The 25,146-nt window shown below is 39.0% G+C and overlaps 1 protein-coding gene across 3 annotated transcripts in view; it reads right to left on the bottom strand.

Annotated features, from left to right (window-relative positions):
- The window catches only part of shroom4 (shroom family member 4), a 106,094-nt gene that overhangs the window by 33,613 nt on the left and 47,335 nt on the right, over positions 1–25,146 (bottom strand). Inside the window, exon 1 of one of the 3 annotated variants that reach the window (XM_041779967.1) lies at positions 3,408–3,700. The exons of the other annotated variants lie outside the window; for them this stretch is intronic. The gene's annotated coding sequence lies outside the window, so the exon portion shown is untranslated. Of the gene's footprint in view, positions 1–3,407; positions 3,701–25,146 lie in introns of those variants that run through there. 3 annotated transcript variants of the gene reach the window in all.

A 25,146-nucleotide genomic window follows, 5' to 3' on the forward strand; every position in this document is an offset into this window, starting at 1 on the left:
ACTATGAGTGTCAGACTTTGTAGCACTTAACTCTTAAGGAAGGTTTTGCGTATTTTATCTGCTTTCGATTCTTCATTTTTTTTTTATCATTTTGGCTGTTCAAGTATATGGCAGGGATTTTGGCAAGATTGTGTATTTTTATTTGATCTACTTATTTCCAGCTCAGCTCCTACAGTAATTCTAAAATACACTGTTTACAAGAAAAAGTTACACTCAAGCTGTTAAGAGCAAAAGATGTACCACTGAAACCCATTCAAACTACAGTTTTTGATCTCACTTCCATTAAAGCATAATATACATGCATTTATCATATGTGGAAGTCAATCTGGGCTTTTGCCTTGGAATCTGCCTTGAAAAAAAATTATGTTGCTGCTAATCATTTCATTGACATATCCCAGGCTGTAATAATTCAACACAATAAATGACTGCATGTAGTATACTAATAATTAACATTATTTGCTTTTTTTCCCTTAAAAAACGAGGTGGCATCATGACAAACTGGCATTCAAAGGGTTAAAAAATAAAAATTATAAATATTTGATATCAAAGATTAGGTCAATTGTAGGTGAAAAATTTAACTCAATGAAATTAGAATAATGTATACTATTTTTACAGCTACCATGTGAAAAGCACATTTTTTGTGCTTAGCAACTGGAGAGTTAGTGATTGACATTGCACAAAAAATGTTAATGTATAAAAAATGTTGCTGTTAATCACTGGCATATCTCAGGCTGTAAAAATTCAACACAAAAAATTACTTTGCATGTACTATATTGAAAATAACTATTTTTTTGTACAGGAACTCTGCATTAGAAGGTCAGAGTCACAACGACTGAGTCCTTTAAATAATCTTCACTGTTCTACAATTTAAAGCTTGGCCCATAGCTCTGAGAAGAAATGAAAGCTATAAAGTTATTGAACTTCAGGCAGGATCAAAGTTATCTTGTTTGTAGAATGGTTGACTGAAATTTTAAGTTTTGATACAATACTAGTCAAATTTGAATGATACTGACATCTGTTTAGGCAACAGAAATACATATCCAAGGCACTCAATACCATTTTATTTTAAATTCTAGATTATTGCATGAAAACTCCACACAGACCTCCGGCAACACATTTACAGTACTGTCTTATGCTGTCCATTATGAAAACAGCCAAGATTTTGTCTACAACATTTCAGAGAATTAAAAAATTTGGACACCTTTGGTTTATAGAGGTATGCCCTTAGAAAACCTGAAATACTGACTTGTTAAATCCTTTACAGAAATATAAACCATGGAAGATGATGATAGAACTTTGTAGAGCTTTCAGGCATATTTGGACCAAAAATTGAGGCGTAGACGTGGCGAGGAAGCTGCCTAAGAGCACCATCAAGCGGAAAGCAGGACTGACACAACCCCAGTCATGCTCTGGATGTCCTTGCATATCATCGAGGCGGTTGGAAAATAATTTTTTGAAAAATTACAAAGTCCACACCTTTCAGGCAGAGTAAGGGGTGGATGTGGTGAGTAATATGGCCTAGGCTAACATTTGAAGGGTTGGCATAAGCTCCTGGTTGGTCTGTCGGTGTACGGGCGTATTACTGGGGGTGAAAAGCCCCGGACAAAAGAGATGCCGTTGAGCTTGACCTTTACTGCCCCTTATTCAGCCCTGGGTTGCACATCGGGCCCCTTGATGAGTTGTTACCACCTAAAACGTACGCACATGACAGTGTATCTGAATATTATACCTGTATGTTGTCTGCATACAGGTACAACGACAGATGAAGAAATCTTGAAAATTTTTACAGCCGTGTTATTTGATCTATTTTACCTTTCTTTCTTTATTTTCATTTTATCTTATTTAATTCTATTCTATTTATTTACCCTTTAATTTTTCATATTTATAAGGGTTTATAAGTGTATTCTTTGTGTATTTCTGGGAATAAAACTTCATTTATATCACAAGTCACTCTTGTTTTTATTGTTATATTTTATATATTTTTTTTTTATTTTTATACTTTTTAGTCTTTTGTAGAGCTGACTCAGGAAGCAACGCACAAAAATTCCAATGTACCTGTACTATCCTGTACCTGTGCAAACGGCGACAAACAGCTCTTCAATTCTATTCTATAGACACGTATTAAGTCTTCAAACAAAAGGATGTTTGGTTGGATTTCCCTTTCTTATCTGTAAATAGCTGGAAGCAAGAATTATCAAAATTATACCAGCTTTTTAAGTCACTTGTTGGTCTAATTCTGAGGTTTCATGGAGGTTTTCTGCTGGATATTAAAGTTATTGTTAAAAAAGGACTACAGAAACATGCATCCATGTAAAAAAAAATGATGCACCTCTTTTTGTTGGTTCTCAAGTCCAGAAATGTGCCAACCACTGCATCTCAGGGACTAAAGGGGGAAAGAGACTCTCAAGGTCTTTGTCAAGGATGCATTCAGTGACAGCTACAGAGGCTCCATAAAGTCTGAGGCTCTCTCTTTTACAGGACGCGAGCAACAAACCAAAGTTCTGGGTATTACAGTATGTTTGAGGCCCAATCTACCAAGGGTGTTAGCGATTGTACAAGCTGATTACAAGTTAATCCGAAGAATTCCCCTCCTTTCCTGTTTCTGACACGGTAACCCAGTTGGCTACCTGGCTCTGGCTGAGAAATGGGAATCACATGAATCCAGGCTTTTTTAAGAGTTTCTTGGCTTATGAAAGGAAACGGCATGTCCTGGTCACGGAAACTGAGATAACGAGGAAGCCGAGGCGATGGCAACCAACCTTGAAATCCAATCGGATTCGAAGGACACGGCAAGTTTCTATTTATAAATCTTATATCAGGATGTTGATATTGATTAATTCGGTAGAAAACAGCACAAGAAATTGGAAAAAGGGACAAAGAAGAAAAGAAGAAGAGTCTGGACGGACGTCAAAGGCTGAGAAATTATGAATTCTGCCGCTCTGAAAGAGCCTTTCTGAAAGGATCGGCTGGAATGTCCTACTTAATGGTCAGAAACGGCAACAGCTGACTGATACCGCAAAGGTCAACGCGCATAATCTGAGTCACACACAGTTTGAATACAGTACAGAACGAAAAGCCAGCCAGACAAAAAGACAGTGATAAGACAGAAACTTTTCTGCTCCATGACACTGAAAGTCAAGGAAGGACTCTAAACAAGGCGGTATTATTTCAAAAAGACTGGGTGTTAAGGTGGAAAATGTATCATGTGCTCAGCAAGTCCTTCCTTGGAAGATGAAAGTGTGACTTCTGTTGACTTAGCAAGGCTTCTAACGTCAGGTTTTACCGAATTTGTGTGAAAGTTCAACAAGGTGAACCTTCAAAGATCTAAGAAGCAAGACTAGAGGAACAGTTGATCCTTAGGTATGTCGGAAACTCAGCAAATATGACTCTAGAGGTGAGAAACCTACCAAACTCTGCAGAGCGAAGCATCAGCTGTCAAAGTGATCCCAGCACAAGTCCGAGCATCCTTGTTTCCCACTGTAGAAGTTCAATCACGTAAAAACACTTCTTGCAATGTCTTCAGATTCTTGCAACTATCTGGAAGTTATTCACACTACTTCCACTCTTCCCTCTTAAGTTGGCTGAAGTTGAAAAATTAGGTTTGGCGAAGTCCAGGGCTTCTGAGACTGATGTCCATCTGACGAGGAGCAGCCAGGTTCTGACCAACTGTTGATCCTTACATCCCCTCTCTTCCTCCTCCCTCGCTCCTCTCACTGGAAGACAAAACATAGCTATTTCTCCCTCCTGCACTCTCCACATTTCTCTCCCACCCCTCTCTCTCTCTCTCTCTCTCTCTCTCTCCCTGTCTAATTCTCTCCCTGCCTTGCTCGCCCCCTCCCAGGCAGGATGTGTGAGTCAGTGGGAGAGGAAGTATTGTGGAGAGCAGATAAAGTGGTGGACGGCTGCTAAAATAATACCCAGAGTTTCACAGTGTTATTGTTCAAGGGGGGCAAAAATGCAGAGGTGCTTCCTCCTTGTGCGAGTGCGTTTTTTAGCGTGCGTGCGTGTTTGCAAAAAGAGATGGAAAGAGCAAAGAAAGCAGACTGAGACCGCTGGATGGACAAGGGGGCTTTTTCACTTTGGCAGAGAGACGAGGAAAACAAAGTGTGGTGAAAGACGGGGAATGTAAGAGATGATGGGAGGTCTGCAGGAGAATCAGGAGCCAGAGGAGCAATTATGGACAAAACAATGAAGGGAGGAGATGCTTTAACAGGAGGGACACAGTAAATATTTGACATTTATCACCCCCTTATCACTGAGATTTATTTCTTTTAACATGCACATCAAATCAGAATGAATTTGACCATGGCACCCCATTCTCCTGATAAGACAGGCTGATGTTATGCAGTTTAATCTTACTATTGCAGCTGTGATTCTTTTGAAAGTTTCTCATATTATTTAATAAAAAAACAAGGAAAGTAGATTTTTTTAAACATGAAAACTGTTAAAAAAAATGGACTGTTGAAAAACTAGTATTTAAACACACATTTCAGGTCGAAAAAATATTGCACTATCTGTTATGTCAAAGGTACTCTTCATTGCCCAGCATTAGTTGGAATTTTGGCCCATTCTTCTTTGCAGAATTGTTTTAATCCAGCCACACTGAAGGGTTTTCCAGCAGGCTTTGGCCACAGGTTGCGTGCTCTTGCACTGCAAAATAGTGACAAAAATACAGAGGCTTTCTGGGTGTACTTTAACTTTGTGTTGTGGTCCATTTTTAAGAAAAATTCGCTAAATTCCGGAAAGAAACTGAACCCATCTGTTACACTGTAAGGCCTAACTCCAGTACAACCAGTGCGTTCTTCTTAAAGGAGCAATCCTCAGAACAAGTATACAGTAGGAGGCCATGGAGGTTCGGGAAATATCTTAGGTGGCTTTCACACTAGGGGCCTGGTCCTGGATCCAAGTGCACTTTAGCCCGAAGTCCGGTTTGTTTTGATCAGTGTGAATGCCGCGCCCGGGCCCACTTGGGGAGGTGGGCTCAGGCACGTTCGGGTGAAACGTGAATGCAACTGCGCCCGGATATGCAACAGAGCGTCGTATCAGCTTTATGACGTTTGTTCACATTCTTCCTCAATAAAAGGCGTAAAACATCAGAATTCAGTCAATTAACGGTCTGTTGTGACTCAGCTTATGGATGAACACAGGTTGGAGTCAGTGAGAGGAGGGGCAAAGGCAATAAAAGCAGAGCTGAACGATTTTGCAAAAATAATGTAATTGTGATTATTTTCCCTGATATTGCGATTTAATATGCAATTCTTGTTAGGTTCCTCAACTTATACATCTTTCAAAAAATGAGAGCAATAAATCATTCAATATTAAAACCTACTTTCATTCAGGAAAACTCATCATATTTAACCATTTTATTGCAAAATGGATTTATAGTTTTTAACTTGGCAGAGAAGGCTCTGCTCTGAAGATGCTCCCTGGGTTAGTTAAGCAGCATGCTTTGACTTTCCAGGGAGTGCGTGGTTAGAAACCTCCATAATAGATACATAAATGACAATGTGCATTGAAAACAAAGAAATTATATCAGAAGCAATTAATCCACAGTAGCATGAATTTGAGGGTACAACAAGCTTTAAGCTATAAAGGAGGCAGCTGGGGTGGGGGAGGTGAAGCTGGTTATAAGCTGACTGCAGCTGGGGGTATGAACTAATGCTAAGCTTCCTCAATATTAGATAGAATCAACTACAGGAGTTATTTTTGCTCATATTGCAAATTTGATACCAATTGCTCTATTGAATGGGAATATCATTTTTATTTTCATTTTGACTAAAACAAAACATACATAACTTGAAACGGAAGATTCTTGTAAACCATTTAAAAAAATGACACTTGAATTATTGCTTAATGTGCATAAAATATCTGCTGCTGCAAAAAATGAATGTATTAAACTGTAAATTTTGTCAGTCCAGGGTGTACCCCGCCTCTCACCCAATGACAGCTTGGATAGGCTCCAGCCCCCTGTGACCCACAACGGGATAGAAAATGGATGGATGGATGGTAGGATTCGATGTGACACCAAACAAAACACCATTTTTCATTGCCCCTTAAGATAAAAACATGTCTGGGTTCGAAGTACTGCACACTTACAGATGCCATCACACATAAAAACAGCAGATTTTCAGCTCTTGACATACATAAAATAAATCTGATCACTATAAGTTACCAGAGACTGGATCGAGGAATAAGGAGTGTTCTGCTTTCCACTTAAAGCCCAAACCGCATCACTACAATCCTTCCAGCAAGCTCTGGATTATTTAGTAAAATTGGGCGATGGAAGAGAAAAAAGGGCGGACTAAAACCTGACTTAATGTAATTCCAGGTCCTTTCTGCAGGTGTTTGATGATGATGAGGCTGACTCAAATTCTGCTTGAATGTCTACAATAATTGTGAGTATGATATCAGTTTATACAACTTTAACAAAAACGTGACTATATCTAAAGTTCTCTAGCAAACATGAATGTAAATGTATGATCTACATGGAAACACGGCTTTAGTTTCACTGTTTGATCGATCCATGGATGTAACGTCCATTAGCTTCAGCTGTTAAAACCTGCATGTGACATGCTTTCCCTCCCAGACTCCAGTCTTTGTCGCCCATATCAGTGTCACCTCCTTATTTTGACCAGACTTGAACCTCTCAGAGCAAACATCCCGAGGTGTGAGTGCCCCACATTCGCCGTGTTGAAGTTTAACCAGCCAACACAGCGGCAGACACTTAATAACATGAGGCCCTCAGTGGGCTTCAAAGGATTTCCTGGAGACCTACATCTCCTGCAGACTCTGTGTCGATGCGTGCGTGTGTTATATACATTCATGTGAGCGGATTCCTCACATTCCCTGTCTTCCTCTTCAAAGGGTGAGGGGTTAACTATGTCAGAAAGCCTAAACAACCTCACCTCCTCCTCCCCTCTGCTCCTTTGTGTTCGCTTGCAATCAGGAGCTATTTGTTTGCTTTATGGGCCTGTGTATGTGCATGCAATCAGACCTGTGTTTATCAGCCTTCATTATGGATTTCTGAAGGACACGTGTGCTTTTAGTCATGCATTCACTGCTCGAGTGCACTAACATGTACATTTACCCTCACACATATACAGCGAGAGCTTTTAAATACCAGGTAATCAGTACAGTGAGACTAGGCTCATACCAGAGGTCGATGGCAGGAAGGGTGAAGCCTGCTTTAGCATCTGCAGCACAATGCGCTGTTTGTTAGCGCTCAATCCCCGACATTCTGTGAGTCTGTGTCTGTGTATGCGGGTAATCAGCGCCGCTATTTACTTCATCCGACTGTCAGGGAGGCTTTAAGAGACGCCGTTAAAAATGTTTCCACAAACTTAAATGTGAATTTTACGCTCCTCCATCAGACGTGTATTTATACGTATCACATTTCCAAACATTGCTTACACTCATAATGTACTCCGTTCTGCTGACTACTGGAAGCCGAAACATGATGTTTAAATGACTGATTCCTGAGGGTCTGAAGAAGTCTGCATAAACAGTTGAAGTTCATGCACTTTGAGGAGTTTAAGTACCTCAAAGAGGCTGAAAGAGAAACACTGAGAAGGTGGTAAAGAGTATTTAAAGTGCTTTTAGCATCCTGGGAGTTGATCGTCAAAGAACTGAAAGGTTCTATTAGAGGTAGGAGAACGAAAAGAAAGATTATGAGCCCTATTGTAGCTGGGGCAAAGAAATAGATGATGTAGAAAATATTGAGGGATTTTATAAGAAAGCGGACGCGTTCAGGAACAACAGCAACTCAGCCACAAAGCAGAAGACCACATAAAATCACAGAGCGGGGTCAACAACTGCTAAGGTGAATCACCAAGTCCAATACCAGGTGACAGATGGAGTGGTGTAAAGCAGTGGTTCTCCACTGGTAGGTTGGGACCCAACCCTTTTCAGTGGGTCGCAGATGAGTGCCTAGGAAAAAAATTGAGCCAAGTTGTCCTTTTTCATTATCTTGTTAAACTTTTTGTACTGTCTTAGGCCTAAGCTCTACTCTTTTTTTATTAGATACATCTAATTGACCCAAAAAATCTCCAAAATTTGGGTCGCAATTCTCCTTGAGGAGTTGATGGTGGGTCCCGTGACGCAACAAGTTGAGAACCAGTGATGTAAAGCACACCGACGCTGGACTGTGGAGCAGTGGAAACGTGTTCTGTGGAGCGACGAATTACGCCTCTCTAGCAGTCAGATGAGAGAGTCTGGGTTTGGTGGATGACAGGGGAACGTTACCTGCCTGACTGCATTGTGCCAAGTTTGAAGTTTGGTGGAGGAGGGATTATAATATGGGGCTGTTTTCAAGGGTTAGGCCTAGGTCCCTTATCTCCAGTGGAGGCCAATCTTGATGCTTCAGCATACCAAGACATTTTGGACAACGCTATGCTTCTGACTTTGTGGCAACAGTTTGGGGAAGGCTCTTTTCTACTCCAACATGACTGTCCCCCAGTGGACAAAGCAAGGACTAGGAAGATATGGTTTGATAAGTTCAGTGTGGAAGAACTTGACTGACCCGTACAGAGCCCTGACCTCAACACCATCATTCACCAGTGCTTATTCCGTTGACTAAATCTACAACTAAAAATGGTCATTAACAGCCTTTTTTCCATGTGAAAGCCTGGACTAAGACTTCCCAAAATAGATCTGTGATGACTCAAACTGACTAAAACTAAGTTTAGTTTTCATCAAAATGACTAAACTGAGACTAAAATGTAATTTAGTTTTCGTCAGACATTCAAAATCTGTGATATTTCTCCACTGTGGGCAAATTCTGCCTCTCAGCTGTAGAAAGCAGGGACCCCAGGTTTGGCAGGGTGCACAGAACACACTATCATGATTTGGTACCAGATTTAGGCAAGAAAATAAATGCTTGGACTAAAAGTAAAAACTAAAATTTGAGGGCTTTTTATGAACTAAGACTAGACCAAAATGTTTTGAGTGTTCGAAAACCAGAACTATAGAGGTAGAAATGTCTAAAATTTAACTACAACTACAATGCATTTAATATAAGACTAAGACTGAGACAAATTCCCACAGAAACACTCCAGAAACACGCCTTTCAAGAAGAGTGGGGGCTATTATAGCTGCAAAAGGGGGGCCAACTCCATATTAAAGTACACGTATTTGAATACGATGCCATTACAGTCCTCACTGGTGTGATGGTCACGTGGCCAAAACTTCTGTCTACATATAAAATTCTTATTCAACACTAAGATAATGCCAACAATCTGAGTGAACACTAGAGTCCATTAGGCATCAATTAAACATGGGTTACAGTCAGGGGTTCTGGCAGTAATTTAAGTTTCTATGTTTCTAGTCTACCTTTATTTGGTGTTAAACTCACAGAAGACTGATCAACAGAGATCCAGTCTAATCCTGTTGGCATGTCAATAAAGTTACGCTTTTTGTGTGTTTCTAATGTTGTGAGGATATTGTGATTAAGTAAAATAAAATTAAGCTATGTACTCCAACAACATATATTATACTAAAGTTCTGTGAATTTAGCGGCACAATGAAAGGTGAGAAGTTTAAAGAGCCGGCTGGATTTAGTCTTTTCAATCAGTGATTCTCTGCTGGTGAGTTGAGACCCAAAAGTTGGTCACTAAGCTGTTTTCAGTGGGGTTTACATGTGGGTCTAATGTGAGCCATCGAGAACCAACAGACAGGTCACGACTGTCTGGAAACCAACATGAATGTCTAAAGGTGTAATAATGGTGGAGCTTTATCACGGCAGTGCTGTGGAAATACCCTGTGAAAACCCCGTCTGGTTCCAGAAACTTTTATAAAACCTGTTATAAAACAGCGACATAACAACATTTCACTGTCATTACATCATATTACTTTCATATTTGTTATGCTGCAGAGTAAAATGATGTCCCAGTCTTTGATTTTACATGGCATTACAGTGTTGCAGAAGCATGACGAGCATACACAACTGTCTTTGTTTAGAGAGGAAATGCATTCCCATTGCTGCTGTTTTTCCCAAAATAAAGATGTCTGATAAAGATTTTTGATTGAAATAAGACTTTACGCTTTGTTAATGAAATTATCATATGACTATGCTTTTCCCTGTAAATTTGTTCTCATTTTGATTGCTCTCAATGTTCCTTTAAAGCAAGATTTTCATGTAACATTGCTCAATTTTGAGTCAATGCAGACAGCTTGCTCTCTTTTGGATCTTCTGTAATGTGGAAGGGAAATATAATCTGACTGCAGATATAAATCAATGAAATACTTTGCAATTTTCAAACCAATAAAGGCTGGAGTGAACTTGCTGCAGAGGTTCCAAACTGTAATTAAATGTTGACATAATGCACTCCCTGCTGAAGAACACCATGTTCACTTTGTTAGTTTAACAGAAGTGAGACTTTATAATCTGTTTTAAATCATTTGTGCGGCTGTAATTCCTCCTGTCTCACCGTTTATTCAGTCTGCTTCCATCTTTTAGCGCAGCACTCTTGTCTGAAGGATTAAAAGGACTTTTAGAGCAGTGTTTGGAGCAGGGAACCCAGATAAAGATAGTATTGTTTGCTGATAAACTGCTGTGTTTTCATAGCTCTTCTCATGCATTCAGGATATTTCTGCAGAAAGAGTGAAAAAATAACATTTCATCACAATAGGAGCAAAAGCAATGAAATACCAACACTGAGCATGTGAGTGAGGTTACAGAGTTTAAGGGATTCCTCTCTCTCTCTGGACTCATATGATTTAGTGTGATGATACTTTATGTCCCGCTTCTCCTTCCATAACACATCTTTCTCACATGTGCGAGTGTCCAAGTTTGGCCTCAAGGAATCTGTGTCCATCTGAGACGAGCGCTGGATGTGTGTGCATCGTTCTTTGTCTCTGTTTGTGTGAGAGAGGGGGGAGTCAGGCCAGTGTCATGTATCATGCAGTTGTGGTTTAATGGGCCAGTTAATAAAATCCAGGCCAGAGGAGACAGATAAACTGTAGCGGACCACACGCATGGAGGACAAACTCACCCACATAGAGGCTCAAACACGCTCTTAAAGGCCTAATCAATGTGCTGTTTTTGTGGTGGTATGGAAACCTAATATCTTTAATAGTGTAGGTGCATGGTTAAGCATAGGGGGTCAAACTGAGGCATGTAAGTGCAAAGTCAATGCAACCTCAAAACATGTAAGGTCAGTGACCTTTGACCTCCTTAGTTCACCCTCAAGTCCAGGTGAAAGTTTGGGACAGATCCCACAGTGCATTTCTAAAATACTATGCTCATAAGATTTCAGATCTGAGTGACCTTGAAGTTTGACCTCCAAAATCTTATCAATTCATAAATCATAGTGGATGTATAGTACTGAGCACACATTTTAGGCAAGTAGGGTGCTATGGATTCATCAAGGGGCTCAATGTGTCATGACACAGGGCTGGGATGGCCAGAGTCACGTGTGCCCCTCGACAGCCAAGGTCAAACTCGACGGCAACTGTTTTGTCCTTCTGACCCCTGGTAATTCACCCTGAGATAGCCCATGGTGTTTGGGCAGCACAATCAGAGGATCGTGGAAACTCTAAGACCCGCCCAGCAGTGTTAATTTCGTCGACAAAAACCATGACTAAAAATGTTCGTCCACAGCCTTGTTTTCCATGACAAAACTAGACTAAGACAAAAAAAAATAGATCTGTGATGACTAAAACGGACAAAAACTAAGTTTGGTTTTAGTCATCATGACTAAAATTAGACTAAAATGTAATTTTGTTTTCGTCAGACATTCAAAATCTGTGATATTTCTCCACTGTGGGTAAATCTGTCAAATAACAAAGCATCTGTAGCTATTCTGCCTCTCAGCTATAGAAAGCAGGGACCCCAGGTTTGGCAGAGTGCAGAGAACACAGCACCATGACTTAGTACCAGATTTAGGCAAGAAAATAAATGCTTGGACTAAAAATAAAGACTATAACGTGCAGACTTTTTTATGGACTAAAACTAGACTGAAATGTTTTGAGATTTTGTCGTCTAAAACTAAAAAGGGTAGAAATGACTTAAATGTGACTAAAACTAAAATACATTTCATTAAAAGACTAAAACTAAGACTAAAATTAAAAATAGCTGCCAAAATTAACACTGCCAGCCGGATAGCACCCTAGGCCAGCGGCTATCAACGTGGGGGTTTAGGACCCCCCTGAGGGTCGCCAGAAACCTTCCAATAAACAAAGAGTGTTTTAAAATGATTTCATATTGTATATTTAGCCATTTTTAGAAAAAAAAATATGAATAAATTTTTATAATTTATAATAAAAACATGGTAATTTGGTGAGATTTATGCTGACATCATAGTAAAATTTGAAAAAATGTGCACAGCTGTGTTCAACTCTGCTTCAACCACCTCCAGGTTGGTTGGGGGTTCTTATTTTTGCCTCCTTTGTTCTGCCATGTCTGCACATATTATGCATGGATTTCTTACTAAGTAGAGACCATTAGACTGAAGAATAGAAGTGACTCAGCTCTGCATCTGGAGATCAAGAGTCTCAGTTCTTCTGTGAACCAGCGTTTTATCACCACAATGAACTGCCAACCTCATAAACTCGCTCCTTTGGACCTTAGGCGAACACCGCCCCCTGTTTCTATTCATCCTGTTGATTTAAAAAGCTCCAGCAGATGAGTTAACCACCCACTGAACACAAAAACACACATAGCTTCATTCTTTTCTGTCCACATCGTCCATATTTCATCTCTAACAGCATCACAACTCAAGTCATTTACAGTCAGGATCCTAATCAGGCCCAGGATAGTGGATCGATGTGAGTGAGGAAGAGGTCTTGAGGTATGCGAGGAATGTCCATTGTTCACTTTGGGACAGAGTGATGGGGGGTAGACTATTGTGTTTCATGCTTCTTGGCACCGCAGACCTCAGTCCTGCCCCGGTCTCCAGGGACCCTGTGGTACAAAAACGTCTAAACAACGGGATGTGAGTGTGTGCCATCAGTCCGTCTGCTGTGGTCAAACTCCAAACAAGCATATGAGTGTTTTTGTGTATGTGTAGCCGTCTAAAGCAAGCTCCTGCTGACAGAAAAACTGAAACGGCGAGTCAGCGTGTACACAGAGACCAAGAGGAGCTTCTGAGGATCACGAACTCTTCCAGGAAAAAGATGAAAACAAACGTTTCAAGTGAACAAGAACAAACAAACTGTGAAATTAAGCAGCGCTGCCAAAGCTGTGCACAGGTCCAAACCGAGGACTGAAACAGATGAGGAGGATGAGATTTAAATCTGGGATATTTTAGTAACCGTGCTTCCTGTTTGGACTCGATAATAAAATCTAAAAACATCTCGACATGATTAAAGAGGACTGACACTTGGATTCTTTGGCATGCCAGGGCCTTCTAGCTGACCTTGCATCAGAATTTATTGTCATCTGATTGGTCAAAAAGCTAGGCTAAAGGTTGTGACTATCTAGCAGCATGTTGCAGCACTAAGAGGCCATGCTATAAAGTACCATCTTGTGTCCTCACACATCATATTGTAATGCAACGTACGGTATTATACTGAGCATTTAAAAGTATTCAGACCCCCCTCACAGCTGGCAATGCATATCAGAACAAAAACTATGAGGTCAAAGGAACTGCCTCTAGAGCTCAGTGATGGGATTGTTGCAGGCACAGATCTGGGGGAGATCAATACCATCCCTACAGTGAAGCATGGTGGTGGCAGCATCATCCTGTGGGGGTGCTTCTTGGCAGCAGGGCTGGTCAAGGTGGTTAAGGGGAAAGCTGAAGTACAGAGATATCCTTAAAGGACCTTAGACTGGGCCTAAGGTTCACCTTCTAACATGATAGTGACCCTAAGAACACAGCCAAGACAACATAGGAGTGGCTAAGGGACAACTCCAAGAGCGGCCCAGCCTGAACCCTGACTTGAACCCTATCAAACATCTCTGGAGGGACCTGAAAATGTCTGTCCACCAACAGTCTATTTCCCTGTTCAGCTAAAGGCCTATTTCAATTGCGTTTAACCGACTTAGAAAACAGTCAAATTCTATACAGCGTGGCTAACATTAGCAGCTAGCCTCGCCAGCCTTAGTATTTTTGCAGATTAGTATCATGCTTTGATATATGGCTTCTTTTCACTTCGGTTGAGTTATATGCGAGTTCAACCCTGGACAGCCTACATCCAACTTAATTTCCATTTTCTATTAAAAAAAAAAAAAAAAAAAAACTGTCATAACGCCATTCCTACCACACGCTAGCTGCTTAGCTTTCCACGTCTGGTGAAGTGCCAGGAGAAGGCTCAGATGGGAAGGCAGCAGCCATTTACTAAAGCTACAGCGACCTCTAGTGGCAGGAGGTACATTAGGGTTTGAAAGAGCATTGTAAACCGGGATTTCAAGCCTGTATTTATGAAAAAAATAAAGGTAATTAGTTTAACTAACTTGTAAATCTTACGCCAGCTAATTTGATAAACGAAATTTACACATTTAACTGTGCGCATCCATAAAAACAAGATTCTCTGGCCTGATGAAACAAACACGGAACTGTTTAGCCTCGATTCTAAGCATTATGTCTAGAGGAAACCAGGCATCTTTCATCACCTGTTCAACACCATCCCAACAGTAAAGCATGGTGGTGGCAGCATCATGCAGTGGGGGTGCTCAACGAAGACCTGTTCTGCAGTACTCAGGACCTCAGACTGGTTCATCTTCCAACATGACAGCTCTGAGAATGCCCCTGAGTCAGAGCCCTGACTTGAACCCTATTAAACCTTTCTGGAGAGACCTGAAAACTGTCCACTGACTGTCGCCATCCAACCTGACAGAGCTTGAGAGGATTTGCAAGGAAATATTGCGGAAAATCCCCCAATCTTGGTGTGAAAGCTTGATGGGTCATATTCAAAAAGACGCAAGGCTGTCAAAGGTGTTTCAACTAAGTACTGAGGGAAGTGTGTTAAAATAAAAGTCCCAGTCTGAGAAAGGGTCCATGTAGGAATCTGAGTCTGGGTAATGTGTCAAACATGTCATAATCTCTGTTCTTTCAGTCTCTTTTGTCTTTCTTCTCCGTTTATTCTTTTATCTCCTCTTTGTCCAGAGAACTACATGTTTACTGACTGTGTAACGGAGATCAAACCATGAGCTCAGATGAAAGAGCTTTGTCATGAAGTCATGTTTACCTCGTCAAACACATCAAACATGACATCAGCCTCTCCTGTAATTACCCTTTTTTATTTCCTTTTGTTCACTCCTCTCGCTGCTGTAAATGTTTTCATGCTGCCACGTCACTCCAGATGACTCTGTTTGATATTTCCAGCTTTGATGATCTTTAATCTGACAGGCTTTCTTTTCTAAATGTTTGTTTTGATTTGCTACTGGATTTTCCACTGAAGGATTTCTACTGTTTGTTTTATTCTGTGATATCAATCTTTTCATGTCACTTTCTACAAACAGCAGCAGATTTTTAATGGCTAGCAGGTGTGCTGACGAGCTGGAACCAGGCTTCAGAGGGGTCAAAAACTGTTTGTTTGAATTCAAAAATGAATTTAAATTGAATTATAAAGGTGTTTGGTTAAAAGCCAAGTGGGTCAAAAATGTAAGAAACGCCTCGGTGAAGATGTCCACTTTAGCCAAATTTGAGACCTGAACCAAAACAAAGAGCGGTTTCTCCTCTCCATAAACGTCCCATGTTTACTTGCATCCTCTGACACACGGTGACGCATAAAAGCTGCTACAACCACAGAGAGAAAGTGAGCAAACCCCAAACCAAAGTTCAGGCAAAAAGGAACACTTTGTTCTTTTGTTTTCTGCTTTTTATGGTTACTAAATCCATCTTCATGCCAGTGATATCACTGTCCAGTGTTGGTGACCACAGCTGAACTCTGAAAGATTTCTAAAAACAGACCAAAACAAGATACTCCAAGAGTGGGTTACAACTAGGAATGAAGTGCTTTACAAGGTGTTGCTCTTTTACACTAAACGACACATTTCTAGAGGGGGGAGAGCTTGAAAAACAAGATTAAAAGAAGATTTCACTCTTAAAGAGACAGGCTTATGCACTGAAATGATGTTGTCAAACTTTGTTTTTGTGCAAAAATAAGAGTAAAGATGATTATTTTGGGATTTAAAAGGAGTAGTTCAACTGTAACATGATGTAAATCCTAGCTAGCTCATTTCAATCATAAAAACAAGACTATTAAGATTTAAGGAGAACTGTAAAGCATGCCATGCTGTGCTTGTTTTCTCTATAGGTTTTGTTTACCCTTCTTTCCTTTACAGCAAAGCTCTGCTTTGCCCCTTCCACCAGGACAGCTCTCACTTTAATTTAAGTGAGGAGTAGAGGGAGCAAAGGCACATACTCTGGTTAGCTTTAAAGCATGAGAGCTAGTAGTTATACCATGTTTGTACCAAAATTTTGTGATTATGATGATATATGTTGAGCAGGTAGAAAACTGTGCACTCCTCTTAAATTGTCAAGAGGAGTGGTGAGAAAAACATGATGAAAAATAAAACTTTTAAATTAATCTAAAGAACTTGAACGTTATTCATTTTGTACGAAGTATTGGTAAGTACCAGTATTATTTTAAAATCTATTTTTCAATTTTGTCTTAGTCTTTATGTTCTCTTGTTTTAGTCACTTTCACTCTGCAGTTTCAATCTAGTTGTACTTTGATAACTTGAGAAATATCCTGAAGAAAATACTGACATGCTTTAAATGTTCACTAACCAATATCTGCCTGTTTTTACCCATCAGTGGAGAAATATCATGAATTTTGAACGTCCTATATCCCAGCACTTACATCGTCAGAGTTTTTATCATTAAAGATCTATCTTTAGCTGGTCCTAATCTAGTCTTCATCATGGAAAAAAAGGCAGAAAATAAACAGTCATAGTTTTAACGGATGAAATTAACACTGGTGACAACCCAAATCTAAGTTTGCTTGGTCTGAAGAAGTGCTGTTGGTGCATCCCTAGTCATATGGAACCAACCCGAAACAATGCAAAATAATTTATAGAATTTATTTCACAAATAAATAGATTTTATTATTTGAAATTCACTCACAAATTAGCATTTATGGTATTGTGATCTTAATAGCAAACAAAATAATCATGTTTATAATTTCTGCCATAATCAAGCTGCTCTAGTCATCATAAATGTTCAAAAAATGTCGCTCTGTTCCTTTAAAAAAATACCCTTCAGTCTTCAGAAATAAATTGTACTCAACCTGTGGGAAAAATTAGCCAGATAGGGGGCTCTATAATTTGTTGCAGTCTCAGGGATATTGAATCAACAATTCATGGTGGGAATTCATTCTGCAAGGCTGTTGAGAAAAATCTAAAGTGCACTGGAAAAGTGAGTCCAAACCTGTTTGACAAACTGTGTTATTAAGTCAAAGTAGCTGGCTGTTTTTAAGTGAGTAGTCTGCTGTTTGGATGACAGGTGGCACTTATGGAGAGTCCTGAGCTTTACACATCCAACCTCAATATCTGATGTTAAAAGTTATTCTTAATTCAAGGGAGAACCTTATAGGATGGGTAAAATCTTAAAAAATGACTGCCTTCTATTTCTTTGTACCTTTGGGTTTCTTCATGCAGTATTACAGACAAACAAACACAAGCATATGTAGCTTATCGACACCTCCTTTACAGTTATTAACTGTGATAATGAACATCCATATGTGTGTCTCCACCTGCATCTAAAGAGCCATTTCCTGGTAAACCACAGCAGCTGTAAAAGTGTTTGGTCTCTGTCCAGTTCCCATTAAATCTTCACACAAACAAAAAAATTCACCAACGCATTTAGTCCAAGGTGGACCGGAAACTTTGGAAAGACAGGGAAATGATGCTGAAGTTGAAGAATGTCCTCCTGTGAGAAACTAACACACACTAACAGACAGAAATGCACACGGAGGGTACAGTCGGATCTAACAAAGGGTCGGTGAAAACAGGAAGTAGTAAAGAGGAAACATTTCCAGGTCAAGCCAACAAAACATCCCTGACATTCTTTTCCTGTTCAGAAATATACTGAAAATCACCAGAGGTTTAAAAAGGCAGAAAATTATATGCACAGAAATATTCCATTAAGGTTTCTGCAATGTTGTTTCCCAGAGTTTCTCTCTGAGTATCTTAAAGCTTGAAATGAGACAGAACATGCAGTAAAGATCTGTTATGGTGATATGTTTTCTACTGCAGAGACATTTAGTGTTTGTGCAGATTCCCAAGCAAGATTAGCTCGACTTTCACATAAATTTCAAACATTATTTAAGTGTTTTACAGAGCAGTCACAGACATTTGTTTACACTAGACTTCCATGCCATTAAGCATGCAAAAGCTGATCTAATCTGACAAAAAATACATCTGCAGGTCATTCTGTGGCGAGAAACAACAATAAAGATAAAGCTCTAACACTCTGTTTTTATAATGATTACACATCATAAACTTGATGCCTGCAACATATTCCCAAAAAATTGGGACAGTGTAAGAAAAGACTAGAAAATGTATGGAATGCTCACAAGACATCTGGAACATTTCCACAGGTTCATAGGTTAACTGATAACATGAGATACCAGCATGAATGAACCTCAGGATCACATCAACACTGGTGCAAGGTCCTCCACTGTCAAAGACTGCATGGGCAACTACTCCAACATCTGATGAAGCACGCAACATGTGATTGCTAGAAATTTAGAGATTTCACCAGCTGCAGTCCATAATATCATTAAAAGATTCAGAGAATCTGGAGAAATCTCTGCACACGAGGGGAAAGGTTGAAGGATGAAAAAACACCGTCAGTAAACACAGTATGTCACTGCATCTACAAATGGTCTGATGAGACCAAAATAGTGCTTTTGAGCCATCAAACAGAGGCTATGATTGGCACATCACCACAAACCCACCATTACCACTGTGAAATATGGTGGTGGCAGCATCATGCTGAGGGGTTGCAGTTTTTAGCTTGGTGTTTCCAAGTGTCAGTGACCCTTCCTGCATAGCCTTATAGTCTAACTTCCATACTGTCACACTGGCTGGTCTCTCCTTAAAGAGGCCACACTGGCCAGCATCTCCTTTAAGAGGCCACACTGGCTGGCATCTCCTTAAAGAGGCCACATTGGCTGGTATCTCCTTTAAGAGGCCACACTGGCCAGCATCTCCTTTAAGAGGCCACACTGGCTGGCATCTCCTTAAAGAGGCCACATTGGCTGGTATCTCCTTTAAGAGGCCACACTGGCCAGCATCTCCTTTAAGAGGCCACTCTGGCTGGTGTCTCCTTTAAGAGGCCACACTGGCCAGCATCTTCTTTAAGAGGCCATACTGGCCAGTCTCTCCTTTGAAAGGGCCACACTGGCTGGTATCTCTTGTGACAAATAAAGACTTCTGACAAGTTTTTTAGACAACCCAACTTTAAAAATACAGGATTATCCCTTGAAACTGCCACAAAAATTCAAACTGGCACCTCTAACTCCTACCACCTTATCTAAATAAGTCTTGACCACTAAACTGTTCAGACCCATACTTCTCTAACTGTCTTTTGTTTATGTTTTTACCTTTATATTTTAGTGGGGACACACCATGTCCTTTAAGACAGTGGATGTCTTAATTAGGAGGAAAATAAAGCTCAAGTTTACAGCAGTGCGGTTTCTCTTTTGCCTGTTAAAGCGTCTATAAAGCATCACTCCTGAAACTAAACCAAAACACAGTGCTGTCTTATTCTTTCACTGAACCACTGGGCAGGCCAGTAAATTCCTGTGGTGTGCCAGATTTAGCTTGCAGGCCCGTTCGCCTTTCAGCACAACTGGACAAAGCAGGGAGTCTGAATCAAATATATTTTATCTAAAGAGTGAACAATGGTGTGAGGCATGGAGGGAAACGCTCAAACAATGCAAACTGGCTAGAAACAGAGAATTAAATTACAGCGAGGACTTTTAACATCACAAAACATAAAAATGAAATGTTTTTCATTTCCTGTCTTATACGACTCTTTATTCATATAATGGAAACCTGTCAGAAACAATACACCCTTTCTTAAGTCCCATACATGTCTCCATTTCAAAGCCAAACTTTGGTTTCAAACTTGCACAAAAGCTCCATTTTCCAACCTGAACAAATCATCATGCCTCCTCGCCAACTCCTCGTTTCCTTCCTCTGCATTTACATCATATCATTAACTCCAAAATGAACGCTTTCCTCGCCTGCTCCCTCAGTGAAAAAGCCCTTTTATTCACAAATTCTCCCACTGTAAAGTCAAGTAGTGTACAGGGGGAACCCTGGCATGTAATTTCCTGACGTTTCCAAGACAAATCCACATAGCTGCTCTCCCTCTCAATCTGGTTTAAGGGACTTTCATGGAGCTTAGAATAACAGAAGAGGTACCAAAACAAATAATGAACTCCTACTAAAATGCTTGTAGACACATGTAAATGCACATTTGAAAACTTTCCAAACAGATGGCAGCAGTTTGGCAGGCGGCCATCTTGGTGAGGTGGAAGGAATAAAGCCACATTGGTTATGTAGACTTTAGTTTTAGTCATACCTTTATTTAATACATGATGTTTTTGCTAGGAGGGAGACAAGGAGCCAGATTTTAAGCCTACTAGGAAGGCATTTGTTCCTGTCAAATCACACATTTTTGTTTTTACAAAGTAATCCATACATCTAGAAAAACCAAACTCTTCATAAGCTGTTATACTGAAATCTAATCTGAAAGATGCACTTTAATACCTATTTTTCCATCCAAAAACAGGGCTGTGTCCTATATACTGATGCAACCAACACACCTGTATAAGATACTGCACCTGCATACAACCTGATGCAATTGAAAACACGCCCCATTTGTTGCTTATCAAAAATGACTACAATACAATACAATACAATACGAGAACTTTATTCATGCCCGAAGGGAAATTCACTCGTCTGGGATTCTCATCCGTTTACTGTAGATCATGTAGATCACTGTAGATCACTGTAGATCACTGTAGATCATGATCCTGCATTTAAAAATGTGGTATAATTGTCAGTAAACAAACTTTTAGGAGAGTAGTTTTCAGTTTGTTTTTTGTAATTTCTTGACTTTACACTGTTGTAAATGCATCATTTTGGAAGCTTGACATTTTTGACTTTTAAATGTCAAAATTAAGACTTTTTTAAACTTAGAACTTTTAAGTTTTTCCATGTAAATTAACAACTTTTAAAACTCTGAAATTCTCAAACACCAAGATCGTTTTATTATAAATATAAAAGTCTTCTATCTCAAAAATGTCACCCTCCCACCTAAAAAACATAGACTCTTTTGCTCAAAAAAGTAATGGATCTTTTATTTTCTGCTCTTATGATATTAAAAAAAATAAGAAATAAGTAAAAAATTCAGTTTGGTTTTTAGACTTTATACTGTTGTGAATTTGTTTTGAGAACAAGAAAAGTTTGATTTTCCGAATGTCTAAATTTAAGACTAAAACAAAAAAAAAAAAAGAAATTTTAGTTTTTCTTTAAATTCTAAAATTCTCAAACTCTGACATTAATTTCTTTGTAAATATACAAGTCTATTATTTCAAAATTGTTCTTTTTCCCCAAAAAAGTAAGACCTTTTGCTTAAAAAAATAATGACTATTTCATTTTCTCCTCTGTTGTCCAGATTTAAAAAAAAAAAAATAAGTAAAAATTTTGTAAGTCCAACCACCTTTTTCAGTTTGGTTTCTTGTAATTTTTAGATTTTACACTGTTGTAAATGTATTATTTTGAAAACATGAAAAGTTTGAGGCTTTAAATGCCAAATTTAAGACTTATTAAACTAAGAAATTTTGAATTTTTCCCATATAAATTATTGACTTTTTAAACTTTAAAATTCTTAAACTCTGACATTGATGTCTTGTAAAAATAAAGGTCTAGACATTTAAAAAAATGTGCCCCCCCCCAAAAAAAAAAGAAGTTAGCCTTTTTTGTTAAAAAATAAAGGATATTTCATTTCCTTCTCTACTGTACATAATGTTTCTAGTGACTTTAAAAAATAAAGTAACATTTTCCTACATCCAACCACTGCTGTTAGTTTGGTTTCTTGTAATTTATTTTTTTAAATTTACACTGTTGTAAACCTATTTTGATAACTTTTAATTTTTGAGTTTTAAATTGCAAAATTTCCTCAGAAACCTTTATTGTTTGACATCAGAGCAGACATGGCCCTGCAACCCCCCTCTGAGATTTTGGGTACCAAGGAGTCCCTGGACCCCTGGTTGGGAAATGCTGCTTTAAAGGATAGAATATCTTTAATTTTTATGCTTTATATAATTAAAGTACCAACGTTTAAGAGAATAAACAGATATCCATTCGTATTTCAACCCAAAGATACCATTAAATGGAGGGAGAAGATGTTATTCCTCATTGTTTCATAGTGATTTTGCCCTGAAGTTCGAAACACACCAACACCTCTGCACAAACATGAAGGAAGATTCAGGATTTTATTAGACTGATGATAAAAACATGTCTCTGTCTGCCTGCTGAGTGCCTCTCCACTCTGACCTCTGCCTCATCCTCACTATCAGTTTAATTCAGTGGTATTTTAATCACATGCTATTTAAGGATGCAAAAGTATTGGCAGATAAGACAATTTCTGACGATGTTTACAGCCAATATTTTGGCCATAGAGATCTCCCTTTTTCAGGAATAAATTTGGCTCTATGAACAAATAATTAGATGAGTTTCAGGCTGGACCAACAGACCTACGTCAGCTAAAGTCTTCTTCTTTGTCAACTCAACGTTCTGAGCAGCGTTTTACCCCCTGACACTTAATAATGAAGATGGCCTGGGTCCAGATATCCTCATGGTTAAATCATGCTCTAATTCTATAATCATGAAGGGATCAATGTTAGCATTTACACCTTGAATTGTTTAATTGTTCTTTCACATTCAGCACATACTCAGCCCCTTAACCTATTTTTTCCTCACTCAAACTACATCATGACTTTTTTATATTCCTAATAATGTGTTACTAAAAAAGGTGGTAATGAGCTTTGGCTTTCGACTCTGGGTCTTTTCCACTGTTTAACTCTGTACAACAAGAGCCAAGTGTGTGAATGTGAGCATTTCATGGGCGCTGTGTATGTGTGATGTCTGGCAGCAGAGCCTTCCAGAGGGTTCCTTGTTCGTACAGTAATGAGGGAAAACCCGACTGGCACCGAGGCGAGGTCAAAGAGCAGCAAAGCGCCACCCGAATACTGAGGCTGAGACGGGCTATTAGTGTCAGGGAGCTGTCAGTCAAAGTCATGTGGTTTAAATCCACCAGCCAAAACACAAATAACAACTTTACGTGGGAATTAAGAGAGGATTACACAGTAAAAACACATAAAAACACACTGATTCATCGGCACAAACATGCACAGCTTAAAGGTAATTTACCATATTAAACACTGTCTTTATAAGCTCTGATTTCTGCAGGTGTTTAAAGCTCTAATTTTGTGTTTAACTGTAGCTGCCTCATACCCTAAATGTTCCAGGACATAACATGAAGCTGTTTACTCGAGGCATAACCAATGCCACTGTTAGCACAGCAGGATGATATGTGACAGACATCAGCTCTGTTGCTCCAACATTAAAGAGCAGCAGTGAGGTAAAATGTGCCCTCTTTCCTTTCCAAGTGTCAGATCTGTAATAACAGCAACATGCAGCGAGTGTGCTCAGTTTGCAAAGTGTCCCCATCAGCCTGTCTGGAGCTTTAACACAAGCTTTAAGCAGGGATGGATCGACTCGGTTTGACGTTAGCCAAGCTCTGCAGAAATTCATATGATAACAGCTTAAACCATTGGTTCCCAACCTGGGGTCTGGGTACCCATAAGGGGGATGCCAAAGATCTCAGGGGAAGCACGGGGCTCTGTCTGCTCAGGCACTGTCAAAATTTGATGTGCTTATATCTTTTACAACTATGATTATACATAATGTACGCTGGCATATCAGGATCACCCATAAGATAAAAACATTAAGGGGGATCAGTCTGCTTAAAAAAAAAAAAAAAAAAAAAAAAAGGTCTTGGTTTTTAGGAAAAAAAATAGATTAAAAAATCAGACATTTTATTTCAAGTTTTAATGGTCATAAATTTTGACCTAAACTCATACTTTTTAAGAGTCTTTTTTAATTGCAATATTAAGTTGTGAATTTACATGAAATTACAGCAGTTGGTGGCCCCTGTTTACAAGATTGTCTTTTAGGCAATCAGTTCTTTTTGACATTATAAGCCCAGTTTTGGCTAATGTACATAACTTTTAAAGTAAGGTATTTTATTTTTTCTCTTTTAACCAATTTTTGCCACTTTTTAACTGCGTTTTACAGTTTTCCCTTGAATTCTCTGCCCCTTACATTACTAATTTTTGCTTCTTTCATCAAATTTTTGCCACTTTTGACCTTTTCCCATACGTTTCCCATCCTTTTATTGCCTTTTAATTCTTTCTTTACCCATTTTTTCTCTTTTAACTATTTTTGCCACTTTTTGACCCTTTACCACTTCTTTGTAATCTTTATTTCTTTTCGTGACCCATTTTTGTCCCTTACAACCAATTTTATCCACTTTTTAACCGTTTTCACCAATTTCCCTCAAATTTTCTGCCCCTTTTTGCCTTACATGACCATTTTTTGCTTCTTTAATGAAATTTTTTGCCACTTTATTTTTTACTGCTTTCCACTATTGCCCCACCCGTTTTGACCCATTTAAGAATTCCTTGACCACTTTTTGAATCTTTTAACCCCTTTTGTTGCTGCTTTTTATCATTTTCCCATTGATTTTTTGCCTTTTTTGAACAATTTTTGCCTCTTTTATTTCATTCTAGGCACTTGTTGACCCTTTTCCACTTCTTTCTACTCTTTCTTTTCTTGACCCATTGTTGCCTCTTTTGACCAATTTTTGCCACTTTTTAACAACTTTTCACCATTTTCCCTCCAAATTTCTGCCCCTTTTTTGTCTTGCATGACCAATTTTTTGCTTTTTTAATCAAATTTTTGCTTTTTAACCACTTTCCACCCTTGTCCAACCCATTTTACCCCTTTTTAGCATTCCTTGACCATTTTTAAAAATCTTTTAACCCATTTTTTGCCACTTTTCACATTTTTTTTCATCAATTTTTTGCCTTTCTTGATCCATTCATGCCTCAGTGATTTCATTATTTTTCATATAAGATATTTTATTTATTTTAGTCATTTGCCCGTGCACATTGTTAACATTAGCA

Source organism: Cheilinus undulatus, linkage group 22, assembly GCF_018320785.1.
Source record: "Cheilinus undulatus linkage group 22, ASM1832078v1, whole genome shotgun sequence".
Classification (NCBI taxonomy): Eukaryota; Metazoa; Chordata; class Actinopteri; order Labriformes; family Labridae; genus Cheilinus; species Cheilinus undulatus.